Source organism: Chenopodium album, chromosome 8, assembly GCF_948465745.1.
Source record: "Chenopodium album chromosome 8, dcCheAlbu1.1, whole genome shotgun sequence".
Lineage (NCBI taxonomy): Eukaryota > Viridiplantae > Streptophyta > Magnoliopsida > Caryophyllales > Amaranthaceae > Chenopodium > Chenopodium album.
In genome coordinates this window covers 39,360,352-39,387,518 of record NC_137841.1, presented here as the reverse complement: position 1 = coordinate 39,387,518, position 27,167 = coordinate 39,360,352, and the positions used below count along the sequence as shown (strand labels likewise).

At 38.3% G+C, this 27,167-nt stretch overlaps 1 long non-coding RNA gene and 1 pseudogene across 3 annotated transcripts; both read left to right on the top strand.

The window, feature by feature from the left end:
* The first annotated feature begins 7,808 nt into the window (after nucleotides 1-7,808).
* LOC145556042 (uncharacterized) lies at nucleotides 7,809-26,921 on the top strand. Of its 3 annotated transcripts, none has more exons than XR_014091692.1 (6): nucleotides 7,809-8,060; nucleotides 8,333-8,416; nucleotides 23,174-23,247; nucleotides 23,351-23,410; nucleotides 24,732-24,800; nucleotides 26,601-26,921. It is a non-coding gene; the product is annotated as an uncharacterized LOC145556042 (long non-coding RNA). The 3 variants fall into 3 exon arrangements; XR_014091693.1 differs by having other exon boundaries at nucleotides 8,277-8,416; XR_014091694.1 differs by lacking the exons at nucleotides 7,809-8,060; nucleotides 8,333-8,416; nucleotides 23,174-23,247; nucleotides 23,351-23,410 and adding an exon at nucleotides 23,422-23,488.
* LOC145557126 (small nucleolar RNA R71) lies at nucleotides 20,597-20,695 on the top strand (annotated as a pseudogene).
* Nucleotides 26,922-27,167: the final 246 nt, after the last annotated feature.

The window sequence follows — 27,167 nt, the reverse complement described above, 5'->3', positions numbered from 1 at the left end:
CAAAGTTAAAAGAGGCAGGACATTTGCTTTGAAATATATGAAAAAAATAATAAAAATAAGAATGGTGAAAATGTGAAAATTCAAAATTATTTTGATGTGATTCTTTTCCCCTTTTCAAGCATTGAGGAAATTGCTTCCTTTAAGCTTGGGGGAGAAGCGGTTACGCTTTTTTGTATATATGCTAGTGGATATAGCTTTGAATAATTTCAGCTTGGGGGTATTAGTTTGTTTTTGTTTGGTGAATTCTTGATTTTAGTGTCGAGATTTGGCCAATCTTTACTTCATAACCTAGGTGTACCACAAAATTCTAAATTTTAGGCCTACCCCTAACCTTCTGCCCTTACGTTACAACCTTTGAGAAAGTCCTTTCGACCTAGTGGTTGAGTCACATATCGAGGGAGGGCATTATGAGTTAATGTCTAAGGAGAACGGATGCAAGGTCATGATTTCGAGAACCCTAAAACTTTATTCTTTTCCGGTTCCTTCGAGGAACCATATAGACGCTTACTAAGGGAAGATTTAAAGCCATTGGGAGAACATGGTTAGATTGGTTGGGATGAAAGTGGATTGCGCCTCATAAGTTCTCTTCGCTTAGCATACCTTATGTTTCAATCAACCGTGGATATCTTGAAGCATGCATACCCTATCATATAGAAATATGTTCATTCACTTGCATTTAATCGTTTGTGTAGATCCTTATCAAGAGCTATTTTTTTGAATTTTTTATTTACCTTCTTTTCTTTTAATGATTTTGCCTCGTTTTATTTCAAAGAGTTATGGGTTAAGCTCTTAGGAAACCTTTACGAGACCTCACTCGTGCTCATAGGCAACTTTGGGGTTTAAAGGGCTTGTTGTAGCTAAAAACAATCGTGATTCCTACGATAGTGACTCTTAGTGTATATTCCCGTCTAATGTCTTTCTTTTTCTTTTTGAATAAGTCTTTCATCCTTATTCTTTCTTGCTTTGTTTTGCTCGAGGACGACCAAAAGTTTAGCTTGAGAGAGTTTTATGAGTGCCATTTATGTCACTCATTTGTTCTTTTTTTGGATGATTTTAGATTGCTTTTATAGCTCTTTTCTATCCTTTTTCTTTAGTTTTGCTCTTTATTTCTTTAGTTTGCTATTTACTTAGTTTTTTCATGCATTTCTTAGTTTTTCTTGTCTTTTTCCCTTTTTGTTTGTTTTCTATCATTTTTCAGGTTAAAGTCATTATCTAAAGATTCCTGAGGCCCCTTCCCAAGTTTGGCATTGATTAGGATGCCTAATGTTCTCCATTTGAAGCTCAAGCATGGAGAATTGCAAGTTCCTTAAGGCCTTATTAGGCCGTGCATTCAAGCCGTGTGGGCACAAAATCTCGTGTTGAGCCCACAATCATGGAGTTTTGAGACTGCCATGTTCCGTGTTTATCAAGAGCATTGAGTGGAATGCACGAGTAGCATTGAAATGATGGTGAAGCGGGGTGCCCTGCTCCCAGGCGCAGGCACGCGAGACTATGGTGCGGCCGCGCGGCCTGGTGGCGCGTCCGCGCCTCTCTAGATCTCTGTTCTGTACCAAGTTTTGCGTGGCCGTGCTCCCCCCTTGTAGTTGGTCGCGCCTTTACTGGTCTATTTTTGATGATCTAACTAATTTCTCTTTGTTAATTTTACTATATTTAGATTTTCCCTCTATTCTTAGAGGGAGAGAGTTATTTTTAAAATTAGAATAGAATTGGGTTAGATTTTGCAGAGAGCGAAACTCTAGTTTGTACAGCAAAGTTCTTGATTGATGATTGAAGATTGAAGATTGATGATTCTAAGTGTTTTCTCAATTGATTTGAAGCAAGTTTGTAAGGATTTCTTTTAATTTAGTGCAATCTTTAGTTTTTTATTTCAATTACTTTTTTAATTGTTCAATTTGATTGATTTTTATTTATTTTATCTTGATTAATATGATGATGATGAATTTGTTGTTTAGCTCAGTTTTGATATTGATTTTCATGAATTATGAGTAGTTTTCTTGCTAGGGGAATGGTGAAGCATATATGAATAATGGATTTATGCTAATTGAGGGAAATTGATGGAGTTGATGTTGTGATTAAATTGGTTGATTGATCATGTGCACGTGTGTGTTTAATTTAGGAGTGATCAACCTAGTTACTCGCACTAGATTGCATTGTAAGTTCACATTGATACGGACAATTGATTTATGGCTTGCATTTGTCGATTGAGTTGGTTTGTGAAATTCCTAGCTAGAGTTACTCGTAGTTGAAGCAAGTTTGACCTCTAGGAGATTAGCCTACCATAATCTCTTGATTGCATAATTGATTTTCCCCCACAACACTCGACTTAGTCATTTCCAATCCCAATTTGTTGAATTAATTGCAAGTATATGTGGATCCTAAACCCTAGTGTTTGATATATTTGATTTCATTTCGATTGCTTGATTGATTTATAACATACACACCTTACTTCTCTACTTCAAAATAGCTTAACTTTAGCATTAGCATTCACCTCCCATTCCAAGTTGTTCAACCCTCGACTTACTCCTATGCTAGTTATAAGGGTGTGTTGAGTGATTACAAATTTTGTTTGGCCGAGAGAAGATTAGTCCAATGATCTAGTCTCAACCCTTGATCAATGATCAAGCCATTTGAACCTATAAACATGTTTTATATGCTAAATATGAGTTGTTTTATTGATAAAATCTTATAATATAGCAAAAAAAAAAAAAGGGTATGTCAAAAGGTCATTTAAGCCATTTTAGCCTAATTATGACCTTATAACCTTTTATATGCATTAAAATGTGTATGAATCAGCACATTGAGCCTATAAACATGTTTGATATGATAAATATGAGTTGTTTGAATAATAAAATTTTAGAATATAACAAAAACAAAGGAAATGGGCAAGTTAGAAGATTATTTAAGCCATTTTAGCCTAGTCATGACCCTATAACCTTGTATATGCATGAAAATGTGTATGATTAAACCATTTGAACGTATAAACATGTTTAATATGCTAATTATGAATATTTTGATTGATAAAATCTTAGAATATAGTAAGAATAAACAAAATGGGTAAGTTAGAAGGTCATTAAAGCCATTTTAGCCTAATTATGACCCTATAGCCCTGTATATGCATGAAAATCTGTATGATTAAGCCATTTGAACCTAAAAACATTTATAATACGCTAAATAGAGTTGTTTGAATGATAAAATCTTAGCATATAACAATAAAAAGGGTAAGTTAGAAGGTCATTTAAGCTATTTTAGCCTAAGTATGACCCTATAGCCTTGTATGAGCATGAAAAAGTGTATGATTAAGCCATTTGAACCTATAAACATGTTTGATAAGCTAAATATGAGTTTTTGGAATTTAAAATTTTAAAATATAACAAAAACAAAGAAAATGGGTTTTGATGTGATTCTTTTCCCCTTTTCAAGCATTAAGGAAATTGCTTCCTTTAAGCTTGGGGGAGAAGCGGTTACGCTTTTTTATATATATGCTAGTGGAAATAGCTTTGAATAATTTAAGCTTGGGGGTATTAGTTTGTTTTTGTTTGGTGACTTCTTGGTTTTGGTGTCGAGATTTGGCCAATCTTTACTTCATAACCTAGGTGTACCACCAAATTCTAAATTTTAGGCCTACCCCTAACCTTTTGCCCTTAGGTTACAACCTTTGGGAAAGTCCTTTCGACCTAGTGGTTGAGTCACATATCGAGGGAGGGCATTATGAGTTAAAGCCTAAGGAGAAGGGATGCAAGGTCATGATTTCGAGAACCCTCAAACTTTATTCTTTTACGGTTCCTTCGAGGAACCATATAGACGCTTACTAGGGGAATATTTAAAGCTATTGGGAGAACGTGGTTAGATTGGTTGGGATGAAAGTGGATTGCGCCTCATTAGTTCTCTTCACTTAGCATACCTTATGTTTCAATCAACCGTGGATATCTTGAAGCATGGATACCCTATCATATAGAAATGTGTTCATTCACTTGCATTTAACCATTTATGTAGATCCTTATCAAGAGCTATTTGCTTGAATTTTTTATTTACCTTCTTTCCTTGTAATGATTTTGCCTCGTTTTCTTTCAAAGAGTTATAGGTTAAGCTCTTTGGAAACCTTTACGAGACCTCACTCGTCCTCATTGGCAACTTTGGGGTTTAAAGGGCTTGTTGTAGCTAAAAACATTCGTGATTCCTACGTTAGTGAGTCTTAGTGTATATTCCCGTCTCATGTCTTTCTTTTTCTTTTTGAATAAGTCTTTCATCCTTATTCTTTCTTGCTTTGTTTGTCTCGAGGACGACCAAAAGTTTAGCTTGGCGGAGTTTGATGAGTCCCATTTATGGCACTCATTTTTCTCTTTTAGGATGATTTTAGATTGCTTTTATAGCTCTTTTCTATCCTTTTTCTTTAGTTTTGCTCTTTATTTCTTTAGTTTGCTTTTTACATAGTTTTTTCATGCATTTCTTAGTTTTTCTTGTCTTTTTCCTTTTTATTTGTTTGTTTTCTTTCATTTTCAGGTTAAAGTCATTATCTAAAGATTCCCGAGGCCCCTTCCCAAGTTTGGCATTAATTAGGATGCCTTATGTTCTCCATTTGAAGCTTAAGCATGGGGAAGTGCAAGTTTCTTAAGACCTTAGGCCGTGCGTTCAAGCCGTGGGGTATGAATTCTCGTGTTGAACCCACAAGAATGGAGTTTTGAAATTGTCATGTCCCGTGTTTATCAAGAGCATTGAGTGGAACGCACGAGGAGCATTGAAATGATTGTGAAATGGGGTGCCCTGTTCCCAAGTGCGAGCGCGCGGCCTGGTGGCGCGAGAGCACCTCTCTAGGTCTCTGTTCCGTATCAAGTTTTGTGTGGCCGCGCTCCCCCTTGTAGTTGGCCGCGCCTTTACTTGTCTATTTTTGATGATCTAACTAATTTCTCTTTGTAAGTTTACTATATTTAGATTTTCCCTCTATACTTAGAGGGAGAGAGTTCTTTTTAAAATTAGAATAGAATTGGGTTAGATTTTGCAGAGAGAGAAACTCTAGTTTGTACAGAGAAGTTCTTGATTGATGATTGAAGATTGATGATTCTAAGTGTTTTCTCCATTGATTTGAAGCAAGTTTGTAAGGATTTCTTTTAATTTTATGCAATCTTTAGTTTTTTTATTTCAATTACTTTGTTAATTGTTCAAGTTGATTTATTTTTGTTTTATTTTATCTTGATTAATATGATGATGATGAATTGTTGTTTAGCTTAGTTTTGATATTGATTTCCATGAATTGTGAGCAGTTTTCTTGCTAGGGGAATGGTGAAGCATATATTAGTATTGAATTTATGCTAATTGGGGGAAATTGATGGAGTTGATGTTGTGATTAAATTAGTTGATTGATCATGTGCATGTGTGTGTGTAGACACCCATTTATGTCTCCCCAAAACCAAACCCATTGATGAGTACCTTTCACGTCGAATCATAATTGAATGAAGTGAAAGTGTCGAAAGTTTAGTGTTGCGGATAGTTTTAATTTCTTTTCTATTCTCTCTGTTTTTGAAAACCTATTTTAAGAAAACATCCAATCCAGTTTATATGGTCCATGGCAAGGGTCCAATAATGGTGTAGTCGGATGGGGTTGAAAAGAGCTTTCCAACGATATATTATAAGCCCAATTCCGATGAATAATGAGGAAGTTATGATTAAATTACTAAACTGGGTCCGGTTTGAGCCTTATATGCAGCCCAATGATCTTGAGGAGGGCCTAATATGGATTTATCATTCCTAATGCAATTAGGAATGGTTTTAGTCTTCTAGATTCTTCTAGAAAGTTTTTTTCATTCCTAACTCAATTAGCATTGATAAATTGACTTTTGTTGACTTTTTAGAGTTTTAAAGAGTGTTTTTGAGGAAAATACGATTTTATCGTCCTGTACGGTTAAATTTTATATTAATTTAGAAAACGCGTAAAAAAAATGATTAGCGCCTAACGCTAGTCATTAGCGCCAGGAGCAAAGCCTGGCGCCTGGTGCTAGCGTTAGCGCCTGACACTAATGTTAGCGTCTGGCACTAACATCGTTTTTTCACGTCGAAACTCTGATTTGTTTTTCTATCTTTTTGGCTGATTTTCTCTGTAAATAGCCTCCTAAAATTTCCGTTTTCAATCACTAATAATCATCTACAATCATCAATTCTCATCTACAATCACCAATTCTCTAATTCTCTTTTCTCTCGAAGCTAAAGCTTTCTCTCTTTCCCCTTTCTAAACAAACCTTTATACAAAATTCCGCATTCACGAGACCTAGAAACACCTAGCATTGTTCGAAGTTGCCTTCGCCCTACACGTGAAAGGTTTTAATTTCTGAGGGTTTGGTCCTAAATATATCTTTCAATTATTTAATTTAATTGTTTCTTTATTATTTTCCTTGAAGTTACTAACGTGTGTATTTTAATGGTTTTTTATTGATATTATGATGTAGAAATCATGCTTAGGTTGTTATTATGATTCCTAGCGTCATGTTAGGGTATTTTGATCTTTCTAGTATCATGTTTAGGGTAACAACTAAAAAATGCTAATATCAAGTATGGTTAAAAGTATTATGCCTTTTATTTTCTTCCTAATATTTATAATTGTTAGTATCATGTTAGGGTTATTAATATTATGCTTTAACATGATTATTTTAATAATGATTATTATTATGATGATTATTATTTTTATTATTATGTTGCTTGATATTTTATTGTTATTGCTTGATCACACCTTTTATGCATGTTTAAAGGGAATTTGTACTTGTAATCACTCTTAATAAGATAACTAATAATCTTTTTTAGGGTTAATTTGATTATAATTCAAGTGATAGCCAATAATAGTTTATTTGTGCATTAATATTCAACCAACATAGATAAGCAGGTTTAGGGTTAATCTTATTGATTGCATGTTAGTCAGAAAGCGCACATGAATACGATTACAATCTCTTTTAGGTTGGATTTGTACCTTCATCCTCGAACTACCAGTCATGGTTCCAGACCTTTTGGAGTTAACGATCTCTTGGATCGTTAAGGGGTGTAACCTTCACCTCGTGAACGGTTTACAAGTTCCTAAAACTTTTTGGCGACTCTTTTGCTCTATCTTCTTTCCCTTAGGACGCCACCGTACTTTAGTGTATGATCACAGTGGGGTTCAAACTAGGGATAATGCTTGAAATATTCCCTACATTTTTTTGCGACTCCACTGGGGAGGATTTCTATTTTAATTCCTGAAATTTATTTCGGCAATGATTTAGAATGAGTGGATGAGACTCGAAAAGTTCTAAGTATTTCATGTGCGTAATTTTGATTAATATTATTGTCATATCCATAAAAAAGATCTCATTGGAAAGACCATCCGTAATGAGTTAAAACATAGGATTTTTACACGTAGGAAATTTGAGGAATATCTTTCACAACTAGGATCGAAATAATGCTGCGCGAAACTGGAAAATTTTATCGAGCACAGAAAGCTGCTGAGGCATGTAGGAACTAGCATTAGCGAACAAAGACTAGCGCCACATTTTGACGTTAGCGCCAGGCGACAGCATCTGTCGCCAGTCGCTAAAGACAAAAGATGGCGCTGGACTCTGTTTGCTGGCGCCAAGTTCTTCCAATACCGAGAACGAAATATGCGTTCTAACACTAGTAGAAAAATACAAAAAGGCACCGAGCCATGGCCACCGATTTTTAAAAACCGGTGGGAAAAAAATGGGCGAGACTAGGCTTTTTATAATTTCCACCGATTCAAACTGAACCGATGGCATATGTTTTTAAGGCCACCGGTTCAAAACCCGTGGCAATAATAAAAAAAAAATTCGCCCCTCTATTTTCTTTCTCTTTCCGCGTTCTCAGCTCTTTCTCTTTCCTCTATCTCGCGTTCTCTCTCTCTCTTCTTCCTCCTCTCTCCTCAACTAGATCTCCCTATTCTCTCTCTCTTTCCTCTCTCCACCGTGCCGTCGTCCATTCCTCCCGCTTCCCTCTATTCATGTCCTAGCAACGGCGGCAGTGGCGCTAGGAGCTGATACAAACCCACCTCTCGTCGTTTCCCCCTCGCGAAATGATTTTCCCTAAAGGTTCGTGCGTTTTTCTTCTTTTCTCTGTAAAAAATTTTTTTATTTCGTGTTTTTTGAGTTTTCATTTTTGTCAAATTTACAATTTCATGTTTTCGGAAACCAAGGGTTTTATGGATTTCGATTTAATTCAATATTACTCCATAGAAATTGTTCAATTCCTTTCTCAATTACATGCAGCTTCGCAATTACTGAATTTTGACAACATTTCATTGTCAGATTTCTTAACACCATATAGATCTGTGTTTTTGTGCTTTCAAATTACTGATGTGCAGTGGAGCGAACCTGGTTACGGGATTTAACTCGGGTATTGAGGCCATGTGAAGGTTGGGTATGGTAATGAGTTTGATGACGATGAGGTAAAGGATGTTTCTTAATAATTTTTCTGCATTTTTGTGATAATCTGACCCTAATTACAGAAAAAATTGAACTTGATATGGGGCTTATCGATTTTGTCTTTGATCATGTATATTTATATAGGTTTGTTATCGTGAGATTTGATTTATAGATGTGATCAATGTTGAATTTTGGTTTGTCTATTGACAACAGGAAAATGTATGTCGTTATCTACCCTTCCCCCAAGTCAAACAAAATTTGTAAACACCTAACCAACCTTATATGAATATAGGGCAAGTTAAGGGTCGATCCCTAGGGAATGCAATGATGAAAACTAGAGTCTAAGTCAAGCTACCTCGAAGATGGAGTTGATATTATGGTTGGCACTATGGTAAAATAAAGCAAGTCTAATCAAGTAAAACAAAGGTCTATACACTAGGGATATGGGTTCCACATGCAAGTTCAATGATAATGCTAGTTTAGAGCTCAATCAATTAATTCAAGTATTGCAATGGACAAACAATAGTAGCAATCAAGAGAGTTTAAATGCTATCTCCTATAGGCCAATCTAGGTGTCACTATGAAAGGCAAATCAAGAAGAATCACAAGCAAACCCAATCAATTAGAGCAACTTTCAATTCAATTGTTCATGTCCTTAAGAGTTGCAATGCAATCTAGATTAATCTTATAGGTTGATCACTCCTAGTCTAATCAATCTCATGCAAAACTATGTCAACCAATTTAATTGCAAGAAATCAATCAATCAAAGAGCATCAACTAGCAATTTCATTAATCAAACATGCTTCCCCCTTTCCCTAGCAACTAATCTACTCACTAATCATGGTGAAATTCAAGAACAAATAACTAGAAAGTGCTTTAATCTTCATTTCTATATCAAAATCTAAGAGAAATAAAAAATAATCAACAATATCAAATTCAAATCCACAGAAGAACAAGCAACAAGAAAAAATCAAATAGCGAGTAAGTAAAGGATGAAAGAAGGAAGAGATTCTCACTAATATTGATGATTGAAAATGAAGAAATCCAAACTTGATTGATCAAATGTTGAGTTACAAATCCAAAATCAAGAACTTCTCTCTAACTTCTCTCTAGATTCTCTCTCTAAAACTAAGCTAATGAAAATTATCAAAAAAGTTGGTTTTTAAAAAAGGAAATACAATTCTATTTATAAGTAAAGAAGAAATCGGCAGCTCCCGCGCCCTCTCTCGATAGACCCGCGCCCGCGGAGAAATGGGTACGGAACCCTCCGCGGGCTATCTGGGCAGACCCCGCGCCCGCGGCAACAGAGACCCTCACCCGCGGCAGTGAAACCCGCGCCCGCGGCTAATCCCCTGCTCCCAAAACCTGATCAGGGGGCCGCGGTCTCTCTGAATGGAGCGGCCTTTCCATTTTACCCGCGCCCGCGGAGAGCCCGCGGGGCAACCGCGGCAAGTTCCTGCCAAGTTTTGGCAATTTTGAGTAACATAGGCCCGCGCCCGCGACAAGATGACCCGCGCCCGCGGCCTGCTGGATTTGCCTTGGAAACCTCTCCGAGGCCTCTCCAAGGCCTCTCTAAGCCCTCTCTAGCCAAATGCTTCTTCCTTGCTTGATCATTAAGGTCCCAAATTGAATCCTTTGCCAAAGTGATTCTCACAATACCTACACAAGTAAATAAAGAAAGGAAATAAAAGGGAAAAAGAGCCAAATAAAGGAAAACACGATAAAAACACAAGAATCATAAAGAAAAGAGGAAAAAGAGAAACTAAAGGAAAAAGGACCAAAAATAAAAGAAGAAAGCATGAAAAGGGGAAAGAAATAACCCTAAAAGACTACCCTATGAGTGCCATAAATGACACTCATCAAATTCTCCCAAGCTAGACTTTTGCTCGACCCGAGCAAAACAAAGGCTAAAAAGGAATAAGGAGGGCTTATTCGAAGCAAAAAGAAAAAGAGGGGCGAGAATTTACACTAAGACTCAATGTCGTAGGAATCACGGTTGTTTTTAGCTACAACAAGCCATTTAAACCCCTAGATCGCTCTAGAGGACGAGTGATGCTCTCGTAAGGGTATCCTAAGAGTTTACCCATAACTCTCCACCAAACCCCCAAGAGGCAAACAGTGAAGTAAAAAAAAGAGGAAAAAGGAAACAAAATCTTTACGAAATGGACTTTACAAAGAGACTATAATTCAAATGAATAACAACCTTTCTAAAGAGAATTATGGTATGCACGTTATAAGATACTTAAGGTTGATTGAAACATAAACATGCTAAGCATAGGAACTAGTTATCACATTCCACTTTCATCCCAAACGGTCTTACCGCGTTCCCCTACTAATCTCATGTCTCCCCTTAGTGAGCATCTCATAGATTCCGCGAAGGAACTTGAAAAGGATCAAATTTTTGGGCTACTCGACATCTTGATTTCACATCCCCTTTCCTTAGCCTACAACCTATGATTCCCTCCACCGATGAAAGACTCAACTCCTAGGTCCAAAGGTCTTCCCCAAGGTTGTAACGTAAGGCAAGAAGGGTTAAGGTAGGCTTAAAATTTAAAATTTGGTGGTTATCCTAAATTGTGAAGCAAAGACCAGCCAAATCTCAACACCAAACTTAAGTAATCACCAAACAAAAACGTATTAACACCCCCAAGCTTATTCAAAGCAACAATCTACAAACATTAGAACAAAAAGCGCAAGCGCTTTCCCCCCAAGCTAAAAGAAACATTGTCCTCAATGCATAGAGAGGAGAAAGACACTTCAAAATATATATATATATATATATATATTTTCGAATTTTCTCATTAATAAAATTGTTTTAATATCCTTGAACTCCTTAAAAGCATTAGTCCTTGCCCTTTTTTTTTATTTTTTTACTAAGGACGGGTTTTACATAAGCATTTTCCATTATGTACCAAATATAAACAACTCAATTATGTGTACCAATTCGAACCAAACCCCAACTTCATAGACCACAATCACTAAACATTGACCCTTGCTTCACAAAAACCAAAAAGAAGGAGAACGAAACAAAAGGCTCAAGATATCTAATTATGCGGCTTAAAAAGAGGGAAAAGGGTTCAAAGGGGTAACAAGTAGGCAAATGTATCCCAAACCAAAAAGGGACTATCCTAGAAAGAGAAAAATACCTCCCCGAAAAATTTGCCTTTGTCCTCCCTAGGTAGTTCGGTCACGGTCTTAGGAATCATACGCTAAGATTCTAGATTAGGTTTGTGAAAATCAAGGATCCATGTCGCTCATGCAATAGTATGATGAAAGCTTGAACAAATATAAATCTCACATGGTTGTAGCAAAGACTCACTAAGGGTGTCAAATCAAAGATAGGGAGCAACTACCAACATGCCACAAATGAGTAGAATCCGGTTTCATGATCCCCCTAGTTCTAGACAACTATCTTAGCATGCTTTATCCTAGAATCAACCAAACGTAATCTCAAACCGTGCATACCATTATTACCTAAGAAGACCATTATTCAAAAGCAAAAGTCCAGTGCATACAAGTCCAATTTTCAAAAAGAGAAAGAGTGAAAATAAAGCCTCAAAAAAATTATGCACACAAACAAGATTAAAAGAAAAGGAAAGAAAAGAAAAGAAAAGAATGGAAAACTTAGACAAGGACAAGAAAGGGAAAGAGGAAAAGAGCAAAGATGCAATCATAACACTTTTATCCTAATCGACATACAAGCGGTCTAATGGCCACATCGCCAAAGACCCCAAACACACTAGGTGTTAAAATCATACATCCTCGAACCGTTCAACTTCTCCTAAATCTAATCTTAATCTAAGCAACCAAGAAAATGAAGAAATGAAAATAAAAAGGTAAAATAAGAAAGGCCTCACCAAGCATCCGCTCTAAATTAAACTACCCAAGGAGTAGGAATGTGCATCTCCAAAAGGTTCCGCAATCCAAAGCATAGGCTACGAGCAAGGTGAGTTAAAGAAAAAGGCTATATATACAAAATGAAATTGTTAGTAACTTCCAAACAAAAGCAACCAATAAAACACTTAGATACAAATTATATACAAAGACCTAGAGAAACCATCATCATCTAAATTTCTATTTATTTGTTTTTTTTTTTCTCAAGAAACTCCCAAAAAGATCAAGAAATGAACCAAAACAACAAGCAACAGACCAACGAGACCATTAGCAAAAATCAACCAAAAGCCTTATCAAAGACTTCCCACCGAGCTCCAGGTGCTTCCCCAAACCAACATAAAACATCCTTTTTGACCCCCCCCCTCACAAAAAGAAGGCATCGACCGCGATGCCGATAATCATGCAAAATAGGGAAAGAGGAGAACAAAAAGGGGAACAAACATGCATAAAGGGACTATTGGCCACTAGGGTCGGCACCATCATCACCCGTATCCCAACCTCCGGTGTAACCGGGAGGAAAACCATAGTGACCCTCGAATAGGTCAAGTTGGGATCGGGTTAATTGGTCATAGGGCTCAGGCTGAACAAGGGGCTCGGGGTGATGGGGGTGAACATAGTAATATGCGGGATCACCCCGATAATCACTCCCCCCCCCCGAGACCCTATAATCATAAGGTGGGAAATCGCGCCTTGGCACATCGGGGTCCTCCACCCCGGGCCAATATGGCCTCCATCTCTCGGAGATAAGCATCCGCTTGGTAACCTTGCTGTTGTTGTTGTTGTTGTTGTCGTCTTCTTTCTCTTCTTCTTCCTTGAGCATCATCATGAAAATGCTCATGTTGTTGTTGTAGTGGCGGATGTTGCTGCTCTTCATCATATTCATCTCCTTCTCCTTCCTCCTCTTCCTCATCATTCTCATCATCCTCATCAATCTCATCACCCTCCTCCATCTCATCCTCAATCCTCCCATTGTCCCTAGGGACCATCCAAATGTTCCTAGCCTCACGAAGGATGGAGGTGGCGGTCGGGTTAGGGAGAAGGCAATGGTGGGTATTTCTCACTAGCCAAGAGTAGGTGCCGGTTCTCTTAGTGCTAGTTATGAAACGTAAAGTGTTAACTTGCTTCAAACTAATCCACACGTCTTCACTCCTTCCAACCGGAGTGCAAGACTTCAAGAACCCCTCTTGCTTAAAATACGACACAAGACGTGTCACCATGCCCCCACAATGAATTTCCCCCGTTTTGACCCCATGCATTATATCCTTGCAACAATTCATGAAGATATAGCCAAAATTAATCCTTGACCCTAACTCCGGCTTGGTAGCCATCCATAACACCATAATCTCCTCCCTAGACAACTTCCCCAAATCTTGCTTATTAAAAACCGAATACCCAAGAATTCTATGAAGGATCCTAAGGGCTGGATGGATAATCTCACTAGCAAGAGACTTTTTCGAATCAAACTCCCTCTTGTTGGCTATAGTTCTCCACCAAGAAACCTCATTATACTCAGATTGGACAAGGGAGATAAGGGGCTCGAAGATATCACCATTGGGGTTGAAACCAAGGGCTACATTGAACTCGGCTAGGTTCATGGTGTGTTTGACATTGAAGAGTTGGAAGGAAATAATAAAATCGGTTTCCCCCACCTTATTGAACTCAAATGTGGAGAAAAATTCAATGGAAGGCTCCAAATAGGTTCTAGGAGCTGATTTTAGAAACTCACCCAAGCTAAGGTTATCTAGGAGGATGTCAAGGTCATTTTCAATTCCTAACTTGGCCATATCCTCACGAAAGTAATGTCGGGAGGGTCTAAACTTCCGGTCTTTCATTTTGTTATAGATGGGGGTTTGTTTAGACCGGTTCCAAAATTTGAGAGGGGGTAAAGGAGGAGGAGGAGCATCATCTTGAGTTGTGGAATGCGGTTGGGGTTGAGGGTTTGAGAATGCGCTTCTTGCTACTTTTGACTCTTCTTATCAAATCAATTTTAACAAAATTCACACAAGTTACAAGAACACAACAAACTCCCTTAAACAAACCAACTTCCTCCAAAAATTACTCACAAACCTCTTTACAAATCCAACCAAACCACCACAAACTACAAGGTACCTGTTCCAATCAACACAACAACCAAAATCCAACAACAAACAACAATATCAACAATCATTCAACAATATAATCATGAATCAACAAGAAAAAGTAACAATCACCCAAATATACCAATTTTCCCATAAATCAACCATAAAACACAAAAATCATGCTCAAATTCAAGGTAAACAAACCAATGTAAAGAAATCAATTGAAATTGACAAAAATATTACAAAGGTTAGAAGTATACCAAGATTGGAGACTCAAATTAAACTCAAAGCACTTCAAAGACCCGAAATTTCCCGAAGAAGCACGAGAAAGAAGAGGAGGAGTGTTGAAAATGGAGGAAAATGGAAGAAATTGTGAAAAATTTGGGCAAAAGGTGAAGAAAATTGTGGGAAATTGATGTTTTGGGGTTAGGGTTTGAGAGGAGGTAGAGAGAGAAAGGGGAAAAATAAGGAGAAGAGGAGAAAATAAGAGAGGAGAGAGGGAGAAGAGAGGCGTGCCCCAGGTTAAAACCCAGTTCGCCGCGCCCTCTCCCGAAAATGCCGCGCCCGCGGAAAATCTCCCGCGCCCGCGGAGAGACTGCGGGGCAACCGCGGGGACTTCCTGGAATTTCAGAATTTTAGTACCTGATGGGGGGCCGCGCCCTTTCCTGATTTGCCGCGCCCTCTCCAAAACATCCCGCGCCCGCAGAGAGACCGCGGGGCAACCGCGAGGACTTCCTGGAATGAAGCTTCAAATTTGGTCGAATGGAGGCCCGCGCCCTCTCCAACAGGGGGCGCCCTCTCCAGAACCTCCCGCGGGGCAACCGCGGGAAGTCCCTGAAAATGACATTATAAATTTGCCTCAAGAGGAGAAATTGCCCCCGAGGTCTCTCCTTGCCCTCGGGGAGCCCTCTCCCCAGCACTCTTAACTTTTCTTTAAACCCCTTTTTTTTTCCAAAAAGCGATGATAATGCCCGACCTACAAGACAAACACAAAACTAACTCAAAAATAAAATCAAAAACCAATCAAGGAAAAATAAAAGAAAAGAAAGGAAAAAGAAATGAGATGAGAATCCGGGTTGCCTCCCATAAGCGCTTTTGGTTAACGTCGTTAGCTCGACGTGCATCACCATCTCAAGGTGGCTTGAAAAGAATCATTTTGTGAACAAGTCCAACAAACACTCCCTCATAGTACTTCTTGAGCCGATGACCATTAACTTTGAATGAAGATGAGGAGTTTAAAGGAGAAATCTCCACGGCACCATTATTAAAAACATCTTTCACCAAGAATGGTCCACTCCATCTTGACATGAGCTTTCCGGGAAACAACTTCATCCTTGAATTGTAGAGGAGGACTTTGTCACCTACACAAAACTCCTTTTTCTCAATCAACTTGTTATGAACCTCTTTGGAGCGAGCCTTGTAGGTGCTAGCACAATCGTAAGCATCAAGTCGAAGTTTCTCTAGCTCATTAAGATCCAACCACCTCTTCTCCCCCGCACTAGCTAAGTCAAAATTTATCTTCTTGATAGCCCATAAGGCACGATGTTCAAGCTCTACCGGGAGATGGCACGATTTTCCATAGACAAGGCGATATGGAGTGGTACCAATAGGCGTCTTAAAAGCCGTTCTATAAGCCCAAAGAGCATCATCTAACTTGTTCGACCAATCCTTTCTATTCCTTGCAACCATCTTCTCAAGAATGAGCTTTATTTGACGATTGGAGACCTCGACTTGGCCACTCGATTGAGGATGATATGGAAGGCCGAACCGTTGATGCACTCCATGTTTCCTCAACATCTTTTGGAAAGCATTGTGAACAAAATGAGATCCGTTATCAATTATCACAGCCTTAGGCACGCCAAACCTTGGGAAGATGATTTTGTTGAAAAACTTTAACACTACTTTGTGGTCATTAGTAGGGGAGGCAATGGCCTCAACCCATTTAGAAACATAGTCCACAGCCATAAGTATAAATTGATTACCATATGAAGATGGGAACGGTCCCATGAAGTCAATCCCCCAAACATCGAACACCTCTAACTCAAGAATGGGCTGTTGAGGCATCTCATTCCTCTTGGAGATATTCCCAACCCTTTGACATCGGTCACATGACCTCACAAAGCCCCATGATTCCTTGAAGAGATGCGGCCACCACTAACCACATTGAAGAACCTTGGTAGCGGTCTTGGAAACACCCATATGCCCACCACTAGGGTTCGAGTGGCACATCCTTAAAACACTAGGCACCTCTTCATTTGGGACACAACGCCTAAGTAAGCCATCAACCCCTCTTTTGTATAGGATGGGATCATCCCACAAGTAATGTCTTGCCTCCCTTTTGATTTTCTTCCTTTGGTTCTTTGAGAAAGAGGGTGGAAACTCCCCACATGCTAGAAAATTCACCAAGTCGGCATACCACGGGAGTTCCTTCACCTCCATGGCATATAAGAAGTCATCAAGCATTCTATCCTCAATTGGTGAACCATCATCATGAATGTGATCACCCTCAAGGCGAGAAAGATGGTCCGCCACAACATTCTCCGCACCCTTCTTATCCCTAATCTCAATCTCAAAAGTTTGCAATTCAAGCACCCATCGACTCAACCTAGGCTTGGACTCTTTCTTGGCAAAGAGATATTTGAGGGCCGCGTGATCCGTGAAGACTATGGTCTTGGAACCCAACAAGTAACAACGGAATTTCTCAAAAGAGTGCACAATTGCTAAAAATTCTTTTCCCGTTGTTGTGTAGTTCTTTTGAGCCCCATTGAGTGTCTTGGACATATAATAGATCACATGAAGCTTCTTTTCTACACGTTGTCCCAAAACACCTCCAATAGCCCAATCACTTGCATCACACATCAATTCAAAAGGAAGATCCCACCTTGGGGCTTGAACAATAGGAGTGGAGATAAGGACCTTCTTCAATTTACCAAAATCCTTCAAGCATTTGTCATCAAAAATGAACTCAACATCCTTTTGAAGAAGGTCATTTAGGGGTTTTGCAATAAGTGAAAAATCCTTGATGAATCTTCTATAGAAACCTGCATGACCAAGGAACGATCTCACACCTTTGACATTCACCGGAGGTGGAAGTTTCTCAAAAACTTCTATTTTCGCCTATCCACCTCAATGCCTCTATTTGAAATCTTGTGCCCAAGCACTATACCTTCTTCCACCATGAAGTGGCATTTCTCCCAATTCAAAACAAGATTGACCTTAACACATCTTTCCAAACACTTCTCAAGATTCACAAGGCAATCCTCAAATGAGACACCCCCCACCGAAAAGTCATCCATGAAGACCTCCATTTCCTCCTCCAACATATCCCCAAAGATACTCATCATGCACCTTTGGAATGTAGCGGGTGCATTGCATAATCCAAAGGGCATTCTTCGATAGGCAAAGGTCCCATAAGGACATGTGAAGGTAGTTTTCTCTTGATCATCGGGGTGAATGGGGATTTGGAAGAATCCCGAATATCCATCGAGGAAACAATAGAACTTGTGCCTTGTTAGTCTTTCAAGCATTTGATCAATAAATGGAAGAGGGAAGTGATCCTTCTTGGTGGATTTGTTTAGACGTCTATAGTCTATACACATCCGCCAACCCGTGACCGTCCTAGTTGGAATGAGCTCACCCTTCTCATTCTCAACCACGGTCATGCCCCCCTTCTTTGGAACGACATGCACGGGGGAGACCCACCTTGAGCTAGAGATGGGGAATATGATTCCCGCATTCAATAGCTTGGTGATCTCCTTCTTAACTACCTCTCCCATTTGGGGATGTAGTTTTCTTTGTCGTTTGATAGAAGGAAGGGCGCCTTCCTCAAGTGTTATATGGTGTTGGCACAAGGCTGGGCTTATACCTTTAAGATCATCAATTGTGTACCCCAAAGCACCTTGGTGCTTTCTCAAAACACCACATAACGCTTGAGCTTGGCTCACGCTCAAGGATGCACTAACTATCACGGGATAAGTGGAATGAGGGCCCAAGAACTCATACCTAAGGTGTGATGGTAGAGGTTTGAGCTCTACCATAGGCACACCATTACCTTCCTTTGATGTGGCCTCTTGCAAAGCCTCTTGGCTTGAGATTTTCAAGCACATTTGCTCATCCCCTTCTTCCATGCTTCCATTCAGCAATTCTTCATAGAATGCCACTTCCTTGCATGGTGTACCTACTTTGTCCTTGTTCAACAAAACATTCTCAAGAGCATCGTTAGAGGTGAGCAAGTGCTCATGCATGGAAGACACAACATGGTCAAGTTAATCAATCATCATGCAATTTTCTAGAGAAGAAGATGGATATTTCAAGCTTTCATTCCAATCAAATTCAATGACCTCATCTCCTACCTTAAGGGAAATCTTTGCACTCCTCACATCAATCATAGCACCTGAGGTAGCAAGAAAGGGTCTACCTAAAATGATTGGAATGGTAGCATCTTCATCCATTTCAAGCACAATAAAATCAACCGGGAACACAAACTTCCCAACCCTCAATGGAACATCTTCTACCTTACCTTTTGGAAACTTGATTGACCTATCGGCTAATTGCAAGGTAATGTTAGAAGGTAAGAGTTCCCCTAGTTCAAGCCTTTGATAAACCGAATATGGCATTATGCTAACACTAGCTCCCAAGTCACATAAGGCATTATCAATTTGCATCTTGTTAATAGCACAAGGGATGGAGAAGTTTCTGGGGTCTTTCAATTTGGGTGACATTTTGTTCATGATGATAGCACTACAATTTTTGGTCAAATTGATAGTTTCCACAACATCACAAGTCCTTTTCCCACTCAAAATGTCCTTGAGGAATTTGGCATAATTTGGCATTTGGTTGATCACATCGGTAAAAGGTAGAGAAAGATGAAGTTGTTTTAGCATATCAATGAATCTCCCAAATTGCTCATCCAATTTGTGTCTCATGAATTTTTGTGGGTAAGGGAGCTTGGGTTTCACAATTTCTTTCTCTACTCTCACCTCTCTAGGTGTCTCAACCACAACCTCATCCAATGATGCCCTATCCCCCTCATTCTCAACCAAGGCTTCCTTAGGAATCTTTTTATCCTCACCATTCCTACGCAATCTCTCCTCAAGAACCTTACCACTCCTAGTAACAATAGCATTCACGTGTTTCTTGGGATAAAGACCTTGGGAAAGTAAAGAAGAAGGGATTGCATGATCTTTCAAAGCATTAACAAGTTGAGAAATTTTATTTTCAAGCATTTTATTGTGGGTCATCATTTCATTGAACTTCTTATCACTAACGGCCATGTATGTGTTCAACAACTTGGTTTGATTCTCAATTATTTCTTCCAAATTGGTCCTAGGTGAAGAAGGTTGGGAATAGTAATTTTCTCCTTGAGTCCTTGGAACAAATCCGGGTGGGGGACCTCTTTGAGCATTATTTTGAAAATTGCCCTTCCCTTGATTGTTCCAAGTACCCCTATTTTGATTTTGTCCATAACCTTGATTATGGTTACCACCACCTTGATTATGGTTACCACTACCTTGGTTGTGATTTCCATAACCTTGGTTTTGATTTCCATAATTTTGGCTTTGATTTTGGCCACTATAACCTTGATTATTATAGCTACCACGAAAACCTTGGTTCCCTTGGTTTCTATAACCACCACCTTGATTATAGTTGTCAAAATTGCCTTGGTTTTTGTAATTCCTATTCCATTGACCTCTTTGATTATCAAACCTTTGAGCATTATTATTTGACACATAATTCCGATGCCCACTCTCATTGTTATCAAACTCATCAACACATTCATTAGGATAATTACTAGAGTCATGATCATACGATCCACATGCATTACAAAACAAACAACCCATAGGCATATTATGTGAAGAGGGAGGGGGTTGAGAGTTAGAAGGAGTACCTCTCCCCTTAAATTGGGAGGGAATATTCGAAGCTTGGGATGAAGTAGAAGTGCTCTCCAACTTGGCTTTGATTGCGGTCATCTCCTTTCCCAAGTTTGTCATTTGGGAGGAAAGGTTGTTGATCGCATTTAGATGGTCTACCGAGTACAATGAAGATTGCTTGCTTGAAGAGTCTCTCTCCCCATCTTGCCAATCTCTATAGTACGTCACCACGTCCTCAATGATGTCCATCACTTCTTCTTTGGTCTTGTTCATGATAGGACCCCCGGCCCCCCCATCAAGGCATGACTTGCCTTGGGGACTTAAACCGCCATAGAAGATTTGGACCACTTGGTATGTTTGGATTCCGTGGTGAGGGCACTCCCTTTGATACTCTTTGTATCTCTCCCATGCTTCGTAAAGGCTTTCATTTGGCCTTTGCTTGAACCCTTGAATCAAGGCTCTTGCCTCCGCCGTCTTCTTTTGAGGGTAAAAACGGGACAAGAAGGCCTTTGTAACATCATCCCATGTTCTCAAGGAATTAGGCTTCACCTCTTTATCTAGCCACTCTAAGGATCTTCCTATGAGAGAGAAGGGGAACAACTTGAGGCGTATGAACTCTTGAGAAACTTCGTTGACTTTGATGGTGTTGCAATATTTTTCAAATTCTTTAAGATGGTTCAACGGGCTCTCATTCTTAGCCCCACTATATTGCCTCCTCTCAATTAAGGTGATCATGGCCGGCCGAATCTCGAAATCATTTGCCGGTGTGGAAGGCGGAGCTATGCCGCTCTCAAACCTATAAGCACCGGGTATTCCTAGCTCCTTCAAGGCCACTCTCGGATTTTCTCCCATGCCTTGCTCTTATTCAATCTCTTCTTCACTTGAAGAACTATACCCCAAGGAGAATCGATTAGCTTTTCTTCTTCTTGAGAGAGTCCTCTCAATTTCCGGGTCAAAAGGCACAATGGATCGATCACGAGCTCTATGCATGCAAAACTTCAAAGAAAATATTAGTAGCACGGCTACAAGTGTAGCCTAAAGAAACAAAATCTTTTTGTATTTTTTTTTCAATTAAAATGAAGTAGACTCAACAACAAAAGCTAAGCACCAATAGCATTCCCCGGCAACGGCGCCATTTTGACAACAGGAAAATGTATGTCGTTATCTACCCTTCCCCCAAGTCAAACAAAATTTGTAAACACCTAACCAACCTTATATGAATATAGGGCAAGTTAAGGGTCGATCCCTAGGGAATGCAATGATGAAAACTAGAGTCTAAGTCAAGCTACCTCGAAGATGGAGTTGATATTATGGTTGGCACTATGGTAAAATAAAGCAAGTCTAATAAAGTAAAACAAAGGTCTAAACACTAGGGATATGGGTTCCACATGCAAGTTCAATGATAATGCTAGTTTAGAGCTCAATCAATTAATTCAAGTATTGCAATGGACAAACAATAGTAGCAATCAAGAGAGTTCAAATGCTATCTCCTATAGGCCAATCTAGGTGTCACTATGAAAGGAAAATCAAGAAGAATCACAAGCAAACCCAATCAATTAGAGCAACTTTCATTTCAATTGTTCATGTCATTAAGAGTTGCAATGCAATATAGATTAATCTTATAGGTTGATCACTCCTAGTCTAATCAATCTCATGCAAAACTATGTCAACCAATTTAATTGCAAGAAACCAATCAATCAAAGAGCATCAACTAGCAATTTCATTAATCAAACATGCTTCCCCCTTTCCCTAGCAACTAATCTACTCACTAATCATGGTGAAATTCAAGAACAAATAACTAGAAAGTGCTTTAATCTTCATTTCTATATCAAAATCTAAGAGAAATAAAAAATAATCAACAATATCAAATTCAAATCCAAAGAAGAACAAGCAACAAGAAAAAATCAAATAGCGAGTAAGTAAAGGATGAAAGAAGGAAGAGATTCTCACTAATATTGATGATTGAAAATGAAGAAATCCAAACTTGATTGATCAAATGTTGAGTTACAAATCCAAAATTAAGAACTTCTCTCTAACTTCTCTCTAGATTCTCTCTCTAAAACTAAGCTAATGAAAATTATCAAAAAAGTTGGTTTTTAAAAAAGGAAATACAATTCGATAAGTAAAGAAGAAATCGGCAGCTCCCGCGCCCTCTCTCGATAGACCCGCGCCCGCGGAGAAATGGGTACGGAACCCTCCGCGGGCTATCTGGGCAGACCCCGCGCCCGCGGCAACAGAGACCCTCGCCCGCGGCAGTGAAACCCGCGCCCGCGGCTAATCCCCTGCTCCCAAAGCCTGTCAGGGGGCCGCGGTCTCTCTGAATGGAGCGGCCTCTCCATTTTACCCGCGCCCGCGGAGAGCCCGCGGGGCAACCGCGGCAAGTTCCTGCCAAGTTTTGGCAATTTTAAGTAACATAGGCCCGCGCCCGCGGCCTGCTAGATTTGCCTTGGAAACCTCTCCGAGGCCTCTCCAAGGCCTCTCTAAGCCTTCTCTAGCCAAATGCTTCTTCCTTGCTTGATCATTAAGGTCCCAAATTGAATCCTTTGCCAAGTGATTCTCACAATACCTACACAAGTAAACAAAGAAAGGAAATAAAAGGGAAAAAGAGCCAAATAAAGGAAAACACGATAAAAACACAAGAATCATAATGAAAAGAGGAAAAAGAGAAACTAAAGGAAAAAGGACCAAAAATAAAAGAAGAAAGCATGAAAAGGGGAAAGAAATAACCCTAAAAGACTACCCTATGAGTGCCATAAATGACACTCATCATCTATAAATCACTGAATTCTTAAGAAATAAATATGTAGGAACTCAATTTTGGTCGAACAATTTAATTTTGAAGTACTGTTTTTTGCTCGTGAGATCTGTCAATATTTTGTGTGTATTGTATTCGTTTGATTGTTATCTAATGGATTCATCCGAAACTCGAAATTATTAGGTGTTGAGCTTTTGTCTGACTTATACCCCTACAAGGAACTCTTCAATGGATGCCTTTGGGACGTAGATGGAAAGGTATGAATCTGTACAAATCTTTTCATTTCTTGCAAGTTTGTGAATTATGGTTTTCTGGGCTTGCAACTAATTGATGTGGTATTATGTGTTTATCTACTTGCAGTGGACTGTTAAAGGTGGTGTTGATGTCAACATTAGTGCCAACCCTTATGCTAAAAAATGGGTAAATGTCTCAAGGAATAAATAGTAATGTCTAAGGGGGTTGTATGAAGATATGTTGAATTCACTCAGATGTTACCAAGCTAAGGATTCTGTTCTGAATTTTAAATCTGTTGTTAATGTTCCTTTGTTGTCTTTGAATGAGGCTTTGTTTTGTTTGAAATCCTAAATCTGATGCAAGGTCTAAGGGGGTTGTTTTGTTTGAAATAATGATGATGATTTTGCTACTTGGATTTGAAAAAGATCTCGAAAAGATGCAATGTTTTATTGTTTTGGTTGTAATGATGATTTTGCAGCTCGAATTAGATAATATATTAATAGTTGTTGTCGTTAGCTACTTTTTTTCGGGAGCTATATATAGAGTGAGAGGGTGGGAGGTGGAGGTTTGGCTTCTGCTTGAATTTTTTTCAAACTGATGAATATTGCACTTGTACATTTATATGGAATGAAGTGCTCAAATGTGTTATGAGTCTCTTTCAACGTTCTGTCAATCTGGGCCCTGTGATGTCTCTTGAATCTTTATTGCTCATAATTTGCAGTGGACATGTTTAGGTCTGCTTTGAAAAATTTAGTCTGCATGTCTAGCACCAGGTCTCCTTGTTTATTGGCTATTTAAAGATGTGTAGTGGCTGTCCCTTCCAGCCTTCCTGCTTTTTACATAAGAAATCATGAAATTTCTTTTGCCTTTTGTTTAGTTGTTTGTGCATGGATGGAGTTGCTAGTTACTTTCAATATCTAATCTCTTTGAAAGTGCACACCTGTCTTCTGCCCTTTTAATGCATAAATCCTAATGATCTGATATACAGAATTTATCTTATGCATTATGCATATTTTATTTTTAATTATTTTACCCTCAGCTTGTAGATCCTAATGTTTTTAATTACTTTTACAAAATGCATATCCTTGACCTCTTTGAATTTTGATTAATAATTTACTTATCTTATGTTGAAGTTCCTGAGATTTGGTCACATTTCCTTTTCTTTGTATATATCTTAGACATGGCTAAATTAGACCTTTCTTGACTACCTTTGAGATGATTTCAATCATATTTTAGAACAAAGTTAATGATAGGTAAACTTAGAGAAGTTAAGTCCATTGAAATAGATTTTTAAAATCAAAAGTTAACATATATGCCTAGATGTATGCTTAGAGTATACAAATAGATCTTCCAGTTTCTTTCTTTTTTTTTTTTTTTTTTGAATAATGATTTTCCAGTTTCTAATTTCATGTTTTTGATAATTTCTTAGGCTTTTTGTTTGTTGCTCTGATACTCCGTATCTTGCTTAGGGAAGTATCAAGTATTGACAAGTATACTTTTCACACAGGTCAGAAAAAGACTTGGATTTTATGCTTGCTTCATTTAGCGATCACCAGATTTAATATCACTTCTGAAGGTACCTTAGTGGCTGTATATGTGTCATATTAGTGGTTTTGTATGGATTTATTTCGTGAAATTAATCAGTTTGAACCTTTATAATTATTGATTGTTGCCTCTTTGATTGTTTAAGTTGTTATTATTATGATATTTGGATGAAAAATCTCGATATTTGATGTTGTTTTGTCAATTTGTTGATATAATTTATGTGGGAAAATTTGTCCAGAGCTTATTATTAAATTTTGTATCTTTGATTGTTTTAGTTGCTATTAATTGATATTTGGATGAATTAGGAGTCGATTTTAGGAGACGATAAAGTTGGAGTGTTAGGTAATGAAATGCTTAATATGGAAAGTATTTTCTTGTCATTTTTCTCCATAATTCACGATTTGATGAATTCTCATTTATATTCTATGTTTTAGAAATATGGGATTTTAAAACTTTTTGTTTGAGTTTGCAAGCATAGCTGCTGTTTGGGACTGAAGTTATGTTGTTGATCGACTTGGTCCCCTGCAACCGACTTGAGTTCATTCGGGTTGTGGTGTTTTTTTGTGTGTTTGGTCTTGAGGATATAGATATTTTCTTCTCTTCCCATTCATGTACTCCTGCCATTCAATGTGTCAGGTTTATAGTTCTGTATATTTAGGTGTTTGCGATTGCTTGTTTGATCAGTGGTTTTGGTGCGCGTTGCTTCATGATTGTAGCTTTTCAATCATTCTACAAAAAAGTAGATTTCATTAGCATGTGTCGTTGTAGCATGTTATTAAATTTGTATCTTTGATTGTTATAGTTGCTATTAAATTTGTATCTTTGATTTTTGTAGGTTCTATTAATTGAAATTTCACAATTAATCCTGCTTTTTTTTTCGTATTCTATATCTTGATGCAAGTTTTTGGTGTTTTGATTATAAAATTTGTGGATGAAAGGATTTGGGTGTTACATATTCTGTCGAATTTAGCTGGTTTTGTTTTATTTTAGGCTTAAAGATTGTTGCTTTTTAATATGATCTGGATCATGTTTATTTTGCCTTACTTCGAGTATTTGATTGGTTATATATGGTTGAATTTGCTTTTTATTGGAAATATTCTGTGGTGCTAATTGTAAGGGGTCAAAATCAAATTAGTTTTCTGATAATTTTGACATTTGATGATGATATTTTTGTATTCTGCTGTTGTGATTGATTCTTTGTTATTATGCATTATTATTGATGCTGCTGCGATATGCCTATGTGGTGTGATTGTGAGATTAGATTATTTCTAAATACAATGCTGATGTGATGTGCCTATGTGGTGCCGATGTGTCTTATGTTTCTTAATTTTGAGTTTTGGTGAAAGAAGGGATCCTTAAGTATGATATGCATTTCTCTTGGTGCACTTGTGTGAATTGCTAATTTAAGCTACTTGCTTTTACTGCCCTTGCTGCCTGGTTTTGATATTATGATATATATATATGTTTAATTATGTGCTACAAATACTTGGCACTTTAAAAGAGATAGAGCACTCCCTCATGAGCATGTTTGAATTTGAGGTGCCAGCTTTTTATTCCCTTTCCTTTATTTTTTTTTTGGTTTTTGTGTTGACTAGACAGTCATGTAAGTTCATAATAATGGAGTTTCCCAATCTAGGACAAGAAAAGGAGGGTGAGGTGAACCATATGAATGTAGAGAGTGAAATTTCAGTTTGTGTGTGTAAATTCTACTTAGCTGTGTTTATTGCAATATGCATGCATTCTGTATCATGCTACCTTTATTGTGAGTGTGGTGTAGTAAGGAATGTATACGAAGTATATATTAAGATATGTTGCTTGAACAAGCTTGCAGGTCCACAAAGAGGGACAATTGCATTTATCGCTTGATTGGAGTGGTGGAGCATTCTAGATCAATGCCAGAGGAGGTGACAAAAGAGAAAATATACGAAGACTATTGGAAGATTTTATCTATACGCAAGGTTGCTGCTGCCTCGTAAGGCTGCTGCAGCTGCTGCCTCGCCAAGGCTGTTTCATTGGTGTGACTTTGCTTGTAATTTAACAGTGACTAGTATTTTTTTTAAGTGTTTTGGACCAAAATTGTAATATTATAGCCATTTTTAATGAAAATATGTAAGTATATATATATGTTAGTGTTTATATATCATTTTATGTGAAAAAAAAGCAAAAAAAATAAAATTTTTTTTTTTATTTTTTTGGGCCATTTTTGCCACTGGTTTTGAACAGAACCGGTGCCAAAAACCCCTTTAAAAAAAGCGGGAATGGGTATTTGCCACCGGTTAACCGGTGGCAATAATAAATATTACCACCGGTTAACCGGTGGCAATAATCATTTTTGCCACCGGTTTTGAACCGGTGGCCTTTCTTGGGGTTATTGCCACCCCCAAATGACCACCGGTTC